We start from the raw sequence: 12,723 nt of genomic DNA on the forward strand, positions 1-12,723 counted from the left end.
TTGTGCTCAGCCTCTTTCTGTGCTCTAATGCTCCCCATAGGGCACTTTTTGGTCCTTTTTCAGTGTCCATATCCCTCTCTGTCTCCCTTTGCTAATCTGGACTGGAAAAGCAACTTGATGTTATTTTTTTCCTTTGATTTCTCCATCAGATCTAGTATGTTTTCCTTATTTGTGGGGCAGACAAAACTTCTTATACTTCCTGCTACTCTGCCATGTTGGCTCTGCTGCCCTTGATGTTCTTTCAATTGATTTTTGACGCATTTTTAAAAATGCATATTCTTTTTCCCTCCCTAAGATCTTATTAAATATTTCCTCCTCTTTTCAAGAACATGTTACTTAATGAAAAGACTTAGATGAACTGATGCAAGCCAAGCAGTATGCAGAAAACAATATACACAATCACCACAACAATATCGGTGGAAAGACTAATAACCACAAAACAAATAAAAAGGAACGCTGCAAAATTACAGAGAACAAGTTTAGATATGAAGAAGAGGGATGAAAAAATGCCTCCCTCAACTCCTTTGCAGGGTTGCAAGGTTTGCAGGGTCAAAGATTGCACATATTTTGTCAGACTTTTTTTTGTTACATTGATTGCTTTGGCTGATTTTTCCCTTTGGATTAAAACATAGATAAAAGCTTAAATTGAGGGGCCTGTTTGATTCCCGTAGGAGAAAAGGAGTTCGGAAAACAGATTTTAAAACGATTAAGGGTTTCTCTGGCTAGGAGGCCATGTGTAGCTGGCTGAAGAGTGCATCACAAAATAGCTCAATACAGTCCCTTAAGGCATCACTTCCATATATATATATACACACACATACGTGATTTAAAAACAATCTGTTTCAGAGGTTCAGTTTATTTTAAAATTCTTCTTTGCATGTAGAAATGTTCATGTTTGCTGATTTAAGTTCATAATAAAAGAGAAATTTAAAAAGAATTATAGAATTCCTTCTATAAGAATGTTAGAGTGATAGGATCTTAGAGATAGAAGGGAAGCTTTGAAGCTCAGGGTTGGAAAGAATCTCCCAAATCATTTGGTCCAGTCCTTCCCTGGGCAATAATCTCTTCTCTGATTCTCCCCATCCCCAGCCTCAGAATACCTGAAAAATGATCACCCAGCTTCTGCTTGAAGACCTCTAGGGACAAGAACCCACATACCTCTCAAAGCAGCTCATTCTGCTTCTCAAAGTCTCTACTCTTTCTAAGTTTCTTCCCCAAGAGGACATAGACATATCCAAGAGAATATAGATGTTTATCTCAAAACAGGGAAAAATGTTCTTCTCTTCCCTCCCAAGCTCTCACATGAGTGCACAATGTTGAGTAATCATGCTTTGCACCAGGAAGAAGAGCATTTTGTATAAATGCACCAGGCTAGAACTTCAGGTAATATTAGAAAAAAAAAGATTCATATGGAGGAATAAAAAATCAAGAATTTCAAGAGGTGTAATGAAAAAAAAGTGGGGAAGAAGGGGGCCTAGCAGTCCCAGATCTCAAGCTATACTAAAAAGCAGTAGTCATTAAATGAATTTGGTAGTGGTTAGAAAAGCCCCAATTACTGCTGTAAGGATATATGATTTAACAAAAGCTGCTAGGAAAATTGGGCAGCAATCTGGCAAAAATTAGGTTTAGAACAACATGTTGTGTCACATACCAAGATAAACTTCTAATAGACACATGACTGAGACATGAAAGGTTACATTGTAAGCAAATTAGAAGATCAAGGTAGAAATGACCTTTCAGATCTATCACTAGCAGAAGAGCTCATGATCATTTGACTCATTAATGACCTATCAGAGATTTCTACCTGAAAACAATCAAGCAATAAGCATTGAGGACCTACTATGTGCCAGTGGGTTGCTAGACCTGGAATAAGGAAGATCTGAGTTCAAATTCAACCTCAGACCCTTCACTCTGGGCAAGTCACTTAACCTCTGTTTGCCTTAATCCACTGGAGAAGGAAATGGCAAATCACTACAGTATCTTTGCCAAGAAAACTACATGCACAGTATTTGCGTGCTATGGTCCATGGAGTCACAAAGAGTTGGATACTACTGAATGACTGAACAAACACTGTGCTAGATGCTATAGACACAAAGACAGAAATGATTCAGTCTCTGCCCTCAAATATCTATGCTCCGTCAGAGTAGACAACATGTATATAAAATAATTGTGGCAGCAGAGAGAAAAAGGGAGATAAAGACACTAGTGACTGAGGAGGATAAGGATGGTAGAATATGGTGCTTCCAAGAGGCAGACATTAGGAGGCAGGGTGTTAGAGGTATGGTAGACAGCTGCTGCAAAGACAGAAATAAGAAATGCGAAACTGTGCATATGGAATAGCAAGACCATTTTGGCTGGACTATAGGTTGTACTAAGGAGTGTAATATGGAATATACTCCCCTCAACAAAGCTGAAATGTAAGACGGAGCCAGGGCTTTAAATACAAAACACAAGAATTTATGCTTTATTCTAGAGGCGATAGACAGGGAGCTATTTGGAAATGAATGATCAAGAAAAAAATGATCAGATACATGTTTCTGGAAACTTACTTTGGCAGCTATATGGGGGACATATTGGAGAAGGGGAAAATTTGAAGTAGGTGGACCAAAAAAGTGATTATTGCAATAGTCTAGGTGAGAGTAGTTGATGTGTTCAATTAAAGTGGCTGTATGAGTAGGAAAAGGGACAGCTAGGTGGCACAGTGGATAGAGCACCTAAGTTTGAAATCAGGAAGATTCACCTTCATGAGTTCAAAGCTGGCCTCAGATACATGCTAGCTGTGTGACCCTGGGCAAGTCACTTAACCCTATTGCCTTAGTTTCCTTATCTGTAAACTGAGCTGGAGAAGGAAATGGCAAACCATTCCAGTATCTTTGCCAATAAAACCTCAAATGGTGCCATGAAGAATTGGACACAACCAAAATGACTGAACAGCAGCAACAGATGAGTAGGAGAAGGAGACAGACTTAGAAACCATCTTAAGACACCTCCTCATTTTATAGATGATGGAACTGAGAGGTTAAGTGCCTTGCCCAAAGTCACATAGGTGTTAAGAGACAGAGCTGAGATTTTTAACACAGGTCCTCTGCTTTTAAATCCAGCATTCTTTCCTCTACCTTCTGCCATTGTTTATTTTTTTTTAAAGGCCTATAACTTCCAGAGCATATTAATCACTTAGCAAATGGCCTTATCCCATGCACAGTAGTAGTCTAAAAGAATGGATGACTTTTTAGAAGGTAAACAATTTATTTTATTGTCACTGACAGGATCAAGTCCCCCCTCTCAAATAATGAAAATAATTACAATAACACATATATTTGAATAACAATAGTGTACCAGGCACTTTGCCAAGGACAGAATTAGATATTGTCCTTTCTTAGTGAATAAACAGCCTAAAATAATGAGAACAGGGAGCATACTGAGGAGAAATAAGATAACTAAATAAGAAATGAGATAACTGAGGGGAAAAGTGAGAGATCAATGGAATGATTAGTTCCTTTGGTCAAACACAACTAAGTTATGTATTGATATGACATAAGAATGCTCTACAGAGAGAATATTAATGAATAGGTCCACGGCCATCTTTTAATATGGTTAAAGTCAACATTAAACCTTAACAGTGGTGTGAATAGTGGTAAATCCTTTAAGTTTAAAGATATTTACCACAATATTATAAAAAAAAGAAGCAGACTGGTATATTGGATAGAAACCTGGCCTTTGAATCAGGAAGACCTACTTTCAAGGTCTAGCTCTAACATATATTGACTATGTGACCCTGAGTAAATCAACTAACCTCTTAGTTCTCCCTGCTACTTGCTAAATTTATAAGCTGCCAAATAGATATTGATTGGGGCCTCAGATACTTACTAGCTGTGTGACCTTGGGCAAGTCACTTAACCCTGTTTGCCTCTGTTTTCTTATCTATAAAATGAGCTGGAGAAGGAAATGGCAAATCACTCCAGTATATTTGCCAAGAAAACCCTAGATGGGATCGTGCAGAGTTGGACATGACTGAAAACAGTGCAGCAACAACAATATCAAAAACAACAACAATAACAGTAAAGGTATTGATCTGCATTTCTATAAGGAGCTTCCTCATTGGATAGTCCCAATACCAATGAAATCACAGGTCCCATCCAAAATTATTATCAAATTAGAAACTACTAAATATCAGAAGTTTTAGAATTTAAATTGTTGAGTTCACATTTCACTAGGCTCAGCTAATAGTAAACATTATTATTTATTTTTTGTAATCTCCAACATCAGCCAGATCTTTAAGGCAAATATCAAATGACCTGGACAGTGTAGATTTTAGAGATTAAGCTTTAATTATAGTCATATCATGTGAATGTGTGTATAGATGTGGTGAGTGACTTGTATACAGTGCAATACACACTTTGAGTTGCTTTTCCAAAATGGTGATGGATGTGTGCTGTTCCATATATGCACCCTTACCCAATGCCCTTTTTGATTAATGGCATATATTTCTGAGAATGGCTGGCAGAATGTGTATGATAGATTGATTATTAGAGAGAGAGGAGATGCAGTGAAAATACCTCCAGAAAGTTAGGACAGAGTAATAAAGATGCCCTTTCTAGGGCCATTTTGAACCATTTTTCTTGGACTGCATCAGAACTCCTAGTTCAACAGAAAAAAAACCAAAATAATTTATGTGCCCTTCTGGCTTTTTGAAAAAGTGAGTGCTTGCTGAGAAAAAGGTGGGGAAGGGAGAGGGGAGTGTCTCCTGAGTTCTCCTCTAAGCCAAAGAACATGAAAAGACAAAAAAAACCAAAATTGTCCAAAAAAAGAGCAAAAAACCAAAACAAGACAAAACAAAATCGTCCTTTGCAAAATAGGAAACAGCAGCAGTAAAGGATGGAGTAAAAGTTTAAAAAAGCCACTTCTACTTTTTAGTATGTAAAACATATAGATAGCATTGTGATTCCACACTTTCTCATGGTGCAGATGCTTATAGATATGGTGTTTGTTCTAGCCTGTCTCATTTTCAGTCTGTTTGGCCTTATAGGCATTTGCTTCTTCTCTATGTAAACAATTAGGAAAGTGTGCAAAGGATCATTTCAAGGCATTGAGGTATCTCCTTCAGGGAACATCTTTATTGCAAAAGGTATCTGTACTGGGGAGAGGTGAGCATTTGCAGGCACCCTGTATAAATCGTATTCCACCAGATTTTGTTCTGGGAATCACAGATTGATTCTACATAGTTTTTTTTTTTCCAGGCCTAGGGATTTTGAATACTCTCTTAATCTTGGGTAAAGTTGGGTTCTAAAATTGCCAATCTATTCAGTATATTTTTATACAAACCAAAGGTATGATGGCCTGGGCTCATTAGGTTGGTATTGGAGGCCAGGGTAAGATAGTCACCTTTAATGCAGGGAATACAATGGAGTCTTCAGAGAAGTCTGGTCATTGCTATCCTGCCTTCTCTTCTCCAGTCCTTCCCACTGTTCCCTTGCATATCCAAATGAGACAGATTTAGTATTTATATAGAGCACACAGAACCGTTATCAGGGCTGTGGTTTATCTTTCATGGGCATTCCAAAAGGCAGCCTGATAAGAATAGCACTTCAGAGAAATGTTTCCATGAAAATCTGTGATGCAGGAAAGGGTGTTATCAACCCATTTCACAGATGAGGAGTCTGGGGTCCAGAAATGGTATATGATTTAATTGTGGTCGTGCTTCTAACCAGTGGGCGAACTGGGATTAGAAGCTAGGCCTTCTACTCCAGTATTCTTTCTACCATGTGAATCTTAGGAAAGCTATTTTGTTTAAAACTAACTGTAACATGATTTTGCATGTAGAGCAGACAAACCTGGGACAAAGCACCTATGTGCCCAAGACAAGTTTTGCAAATTGTATACCTGCCATTAGAAAATCATATTGGGGCAGCTAGATGGCGCAGTGGATAGAGCACTGGCCCTGAAGTCAGGAGGACCTGAGTTCAAATCTGGCCTCAGACCAAACATTTGTCATGTTACTAGCTGTGTGACCCTGGGCAAGTCACTTAACCCCAATTGCCTACAAAACAAAAACAAAAAAGAAAATCATGTTGCCAGGGGCAGCTAGGTGGTGCAGTGGATAAAGCAGTGACTAGAGTCAGGAAGACCTGAGTTCAAATATGGCCTTAGACACTTACTAGCTGTGTGACTCTGGGCAAGTCACTTAACCTCAATTGCCTCCAAAAAAAAGAAAGAAAAGAAATCATACTGCTATCTATTACTGTCCATTGATCACTTTAAACCCTTACTCTAACAATATTAATTTGTTGTTCTAAAATAAATACATGCCATAGGGAGTAGAATTCAACAATTCAGCTCAACAAACATTCATTAAACGCCTGTGCATTTTATGTGCACATGTGAAATTACTTATTTATTATTTAAATTTTTAAGTTTATTATGTGCAAGACACTACACTAAGAACTGGAGATACAAAGAAAGATTAAAAAAAGTTCCTGTACTTAAGGAGTTTACACTTTATTGGGTTTTCTGGAATTAAAAATATATTCAGTTTAAAAAAACAATAACCCGAAAGTATCCCCTTTTGTACTCATCTGTAAGGGAATGCTTATCTCATCTAGCCCTAATCTCATTCCAGCTCTAATGGCACAGTCCATATATCTTAACTCACACTATTAAAGGTTGTGAGATAGTTGATAAAGACTGTCAAAAGCCATTTTGACCTACATATGTAGTGCATCAGTAGTATGACATCCTGAGACTTTGGGTTTCCATCATGTTTCCCTGGACTTGGATTCCCCACATTTTGAAGCCTTTGAATTAGGACTTGTTAGAATGTTAATGAGATCTTAGATTCTAGCAGCATCAGTGGATATGAAGTGCCCTCTCATTTCATTCTAAGAGAAATAAATCTCTTCCCTTTTTTCATCATAGTATTTTTTTAACTGTATGAATCATTCAAATGAGATGCAAAAAAGAAATCAATAGCAAAATTATATTTTAAAATAGCTCTGCCCACTGTTAAAGGTTTCTTTTTGAATAGTGTTTGACCTAGAAAACAATGAATTCCCTTATTTTGTCATAATGTATTTAATGTGCCATCCATACTCTGAAGAACAGAAATATGGCTTTGTTTTTCCTATGGGTTTCTTCCAGCCTTTGCTGCTAGCTTCCTTTCTGATATTTTAGCCTCCTAGCTCTTTTTTTTTAATAGAATAAAAAAACTGGTACAGTAGGTAGAGGCCCAAAGTAAGACAACCTGTGTTGAAATCTATTTTTGCCATTCAGAATTTAGGAAAATCACTTCATCTGGGCCTCAGTTTCTTCATTTGTAAAATGAGGAATTAGCTCAGAGGTCTCTTCTAGATCTAGATTTATGATCCCATAACCAAAAAAAAAATTTCCCAGAAACTGAAGCTACATGAAATACAAACACATTCAACCTCAACTGTCATCTTTGTCAACACCTCAAAGTACATGGGATGAATCATGCATGAACTTTGTAAGGATTACTTACTGACAAAGAATTAGAAGAATTTTTAGGAAAAAATTTGACCTGAATTAAAGCTCAGCTCACAGAAAAATGAAATAAACATACCAAAAGCAGCTCAAATTAAAAGCTGCCACCAGAGGTGGAAGTTTATACCTTTGATCCTTCAGCATAAAAAGAAGAGCCTTGACCTTTGTGGATTACAAACTAATTAGTTATTTTTCCTTCCTGGGCTTCTTAGAAAATCAGGAATTGCTTTCCCAACATTTATGCAACTGCTGTACACATTTACCTGGCTCTGTACTTTCTAGAACACTTGGCATTGCCATCTGCTCTTCACCCTAAGGATCACTGGCCTTTTTCATCCTTCATCTGAAGTTCTAAACCCTCTTACATGTGTTTTTGCCTTAGTTAGAATTTGAACTTCTTGAAAGCAGGATTTTCTTTTGGTATCTCCACTGCTTAGCATGATATTGAACACATAATAAGCACTTTAAGAAAGGCTTTTGCCATTCACTCATCCATTCGTCCATCCATCAGTTCATCCTTCCATCCATTCATCCATCCATCCTTCCATCCTCCCATCTATTTGCTCAAGACTGGAGGCTAGCTGCCTAAGGTTGGGAACTAATAAACCAAGCCAGCCTCCATCCATCAGGCTAGGTAAATGTCAGCCTCAAAACTGAGTTTCTGAAAGCAGTATGCCATTTACATTTGTCTCCCAACTTCCTTTGATTTTCTTCATCCCTACGTTACTCTCCAATTCTTCCTTTCCTTCCCATAAAATGAAAAAAAATGTAGACTATCCCATATTGGAAATGATGCCTGATTGTATTCTGGTTTAGTCAGTGATGTTCTTAATGGACAGTTATTTTTGTTCAATCATGTCTGATTCTTGCTGACTCCATTTGGTGTTTTCTTTTTTTTTTTAATAGTTGCAATCAATTTATTAAAACACATGATTGATTAGGCATCTGCCATGTTGACTTCAACTTCTACACCTGGTTCAATGCTGATAGGAGTGATCTGTTTAATGATTTCGGAAGGACTGTGCAAATTAATAAAGCGTTTATGGATTCTCATTTGGAGCCAATCCCAAGTCTTTGAACCTTCACGCAAGGAGTTTTTCTAGTTGTGATTTGAAGTGTCTTAGTGGGCATTCGAACAGGTCCCTTCACTTTCAAGTTCTTTTCTTTGGCTCCTCTAATTAGGTCAGTGCACACTTTCTCGAGGGATTTCACATTGTGGCTGGTGAGGGTGATGTGGCTACGACAAATGGCCATTTCAGGCTCCCCAGTGGTCTTACCCAGTATCTTTGAATGCCATGGCAGTGGAGCGGCTTCCTGACTCTTTGGTAAAAGCGAACAGCAGTGAGTCAGGAGGAGGAGAGGCAGTGACTGCTGACTCCAGGGCCAGCAACGGGGAACACCTTCACCAAAGAGCCATTTGTGTTTTCTTAGCAGAGATACTGGAATGGTTTGCTGTTTCCTTCTCCAGCTCATTTTACAGATGAGGAAACTGAGGCAAACAGGGTTGAGTGACTTGTCCAGGGTCACACAGCTAGTAAGTGTCTGAGGCCAGATTTGAAGTCAGGAAGAGGAGTCTTCCTGACTTCAGATCTGGCAGTCTATCCATTGTACCACCCAGCTGCCCCAGATTTTATTGAAAAGCTTTAAGATGATTATCAAGGTTGTTGTGACAAAGTCTGTGAATGTGCCTTATTTGGTGGTTACTCTTTAATGGCAAACCACTTCAGTGTCTTTACCAAAGAGTCAGATGCTACAGAAAAACCACTGAACAGCAACTACTTTAACAAGTCTAACTGCTATGAATCATCTGACTTTCTTTCATTCAATTACCATCAAGACTCAATTGTTCTGGTCCCAGGGACTTACCAAATTGTTCCAGGACTGCTCCAGAAGAGAGAACTTGGTGTTCTACTCTCCTAGTTTTTTTTTTCCAATCAATCAAAAAAGCATTTATTAAGAGCCTACTATATACCAGGCACTGTGCTTGGTGCCAAGGATACAAAGCCTTAAGGCCCTTTCTTAGAAACCCAATCTTTTTTCAGTTATTCTTGCAGACACTTTCCACAATACACATCTGCTTTAAGCAATCATTTACCATAGCCTTCTTTTGAACGAACCTTTTTCTTTCTATGTTGCTTTAGAATATTCCTCCCACTGACAGCTCGTCTTTCTTTACATTGTGAAGGGACTTTGTGCTGCTGCCATTTAGCTTGCACTAAAGGTTCCCCTTTCCCATTTAAAAACCTTCAGCAATATTTATTTCCCTGCTTTGATTTGGATGCACAGAAGCAATTCTGGTACTTTCTGCTTCTGAAGTGTGTGTGTGTGTGTGTGTGTGTGTGTGTGTGTGTGTGAGAGAGAGAGAGAGAGAGAGAGAGAGAGAGAGAGAGAGAGACAGACAGACAGACAGACAGACAGACAGACAGACAGACAGAAAGAGATGGTGAAAGAGGGAGAAGGAGTGAGGGGGGAGGGAGGGAGAGAAAGAGACAGAGGGACAGAGACAGAGAAACAGACACAGAAAGACAGAAAGATGGAGAGAAATGGGGGAGTGGGAGGGAAGAGAGAGAGAGAGAGAGAGAGAGAGAGAGAGAGAGAGAGAGAGAGAGAGAGAGAGAGAGAGAGAGAGAGAGAGAGGAACTGATACCCTGGAGATATTATCAGCATCATCCCAATGTTTCAAACTACTTATGGTCTATCCAAATATAATTTCTGGAATCAAATGTTTTTTATTCAAATGGTGATTTCTTGTTGTTGTGCCTAGGTGAATATTTAGTTTTCTGGGGGAGGCAGGTGATTTTCATTTTATTTATTTTATTCTTTTTTTGTCATGTTCATTCTTGTGCATTCACATATGTGTACACACACATCTGTATTGCTCTCAGTAAAGGTGCCTATAAGAGATAATGTGCAACAATGGATTGAAAGCTGGCCTCAGAGTCAGAAAAATGTTAGTTCAAGTCTTGCCTTTGACATATACCAATTATGTGATCCATGGCAAATAGCTTAACCTTTCAATGCTCTGGTCAGCTCTCTAAAGACTAGAAATTGCAGAGCAGTTGCTGATCTACATTGGCGGTAGGAGCCTGCCGCCAGGATGTAACGCCCTTAATGAAATCAAAGGTCTGCTTACAAAAAAAGAGAGGGCTTTTGTTTATATGTAGTCTTTGCTTTTGCCTCTATCACTCTTCCTCCACCTGTATTCATCTCTCTCTCTTTCTCTTGTCCTTTCTATCTTTCTTCATTTTAATTTTCCTCTCTCAGTTCTTCCTTTCATTTCCCTTTTATATCCTCTGCTTCCTTTGCTGTATCAATATCTTGTCTTCTCTTTATCTCAGCTACCCAGTCATCACCCATTTAGAGGCAATGTTGCTGTAGTAGCAGGAGAACTGGATTTGAATCCTGCAAATCTGGTTTTGAATCCCACTTGTTACATACCATGAGACCTTAGGTAAGTAGCAAGAGAGTAAAGTGAAAGAAGCCCTGGATTTGGGATCAGAGAACTTTGGTTCAGATCTCTGCAACTTAGTACCTGTGTGATCTTGGACAAGTTACCAGTAAAATGAAGGGATTGGACTAGATGATATAAGATTCTTTCCAGCTCTGAATCAATGATCCTTAGTCACTTAATATTTCTGGGTCTTGATGATTTCCAAAGAAAGGTCCTTTTAGCTCTAAATTGCATCATTTTTGTTCTTTTCTCCCTTTCACTATAATTTCTAATCACCTTTTCTAGATACCTTTTATACTCATTTTCTTTTTTAAAAATATGTATTTTATTGACATTTGTGGATGGTATTTAATCATTTCAGTAGTGTCCAACTCCTCATGATCCCATTTGGAATTTTCTTGGCAAAGATACTGGATTGGTTTTGCCATTTCCTTCTCCTTTTATAGATGAGGAAACTGAGGCAAATGGGGTGAAGTGACTTGCCTGGGGTCAGCTACTAAGTGTCTGAGACCAGATTTGAACTCGGGAAGATAAGTCTTTATTTTCTACATTATTATCCAGCACTCATTCCACTGTGCCATCTAGCTGCTGACATATTTTGTTGTTATGTCACCTACATTTCCCAATATACTCTTCTTTTCTGTCCTTCCCAAAAGCAATCCCTTTCTAACAGATAAAAAAAAAAAAGAATCCATTAACAAAATTAACCAACACATCAAAAAACTCTGACATTATATGTAGTGTTCCAAACCCATTGTAAGCAACTTCTGCAAAGGAAGGGAAGTGCCTTTCCATATCTTCTCTTTGGGGCCAAGTTTGGCCATTGTAATGTCATTGTGTTCAGTTTTGTTCATTCCATTGTTGATCTTTTTCTTTGCATCCTTGTGGTCTTTGTGTAAATAATTCTTTTTCTGATTATTTTTACTTCACTTTATATTGGTTCATGTCTTCCCATGCTTCTCTCTATTCATATTTATCATTTCTTTTAGCACAGTAATATTCCATTATATCATGTACCATAACTTATTTCATCATTCCTTAGTCAATGGGCATCTATTTTGCTCCCAGTTCTATTACCTCAAAAAGTATTGACATAAATATGTTTATGGTCCTTTTTTTTAATCCCTTACCTCCTTCAAGGTATATGCTTAGAAATATGATCCATGAGTCAGAGCCTGTCCTAGAGTCACATTCTTAGAATAATTTCAAGTTGCTTTCCAGAATGATTAGACCGATTCACTGTGTCAGTCTTTCTATAATCCCTCCAATATTGACTATTTCATTTTGGAGGGGGGGAGGATGATCACCAGTTTTCTGGAAGTAAAATGAAACTTAGAGTTTCTTTTTAAATTTTCATTTCTCTTATTAGTGATTTGTAAGAATTGTTCATATGATGGTTAAAGTTTGTAAAATCACCTTTTGAGAACTGTTTGTCAATATCATTTGACCACTAATTCAGAAGGGAATGACTTCTTTTGTTATGTATTTGTGTTAATTCCCTACTTATCTTGTATATCAGACTCTTAGCAGGAATATGTAATACAAAGATTTGTTCCCAGTTGACTACTTCCCTTTTTATCTAATCTAATTAAAATTATTATAAGCTAATTTTACTAATGAAAAAGCTTTTAAATTTCATATTAGTGAAATTATCAACTTTATCATTTCTATACCTTGTTTGCTTAAGAATTTACCACTCCACTCCTCATAGTTGTCAAAGATACCTTATCTGCTTCTCTACTTTTTTATGGTATGACTTTTAATATTTAACTCGG

The 12,723-nt window shown here is 37.8% G+C and overlaps 1 pseudogene; it reads right to left on the minus strand.

Annotated features, from left to right (window-relative positions):
- Positions 1-8,434: 8,434 nt before the first annotated feature.
- On the minus strand, positions 8,435-8,794 carry LOC110193433 (small ribosomal subunit protein uS10 pseudogene; annotated as a pseudogene).
- Between the last annotated feature and the right edge of the window lie 3,929 nt (positions 8,795-12,723).

This window comes from Phascolarctos cinereus, unplaced genomic scaffold (genome assembly GCF_003287225.1).
Source record: "Phascolarctos cinereus isolate Bilbo 61053 unplaced genomic scaffold, phaCin_HiC Scaffold_7;HRSCAF=346, whole genome shotgun sequence".
Lineage (NCBI taxonomy): Eukaryota > Metazoa > Chordata > Mammalia > Diprotodontia > Phascolarctidae > Phascolarctos > Phascolarctos cinereus.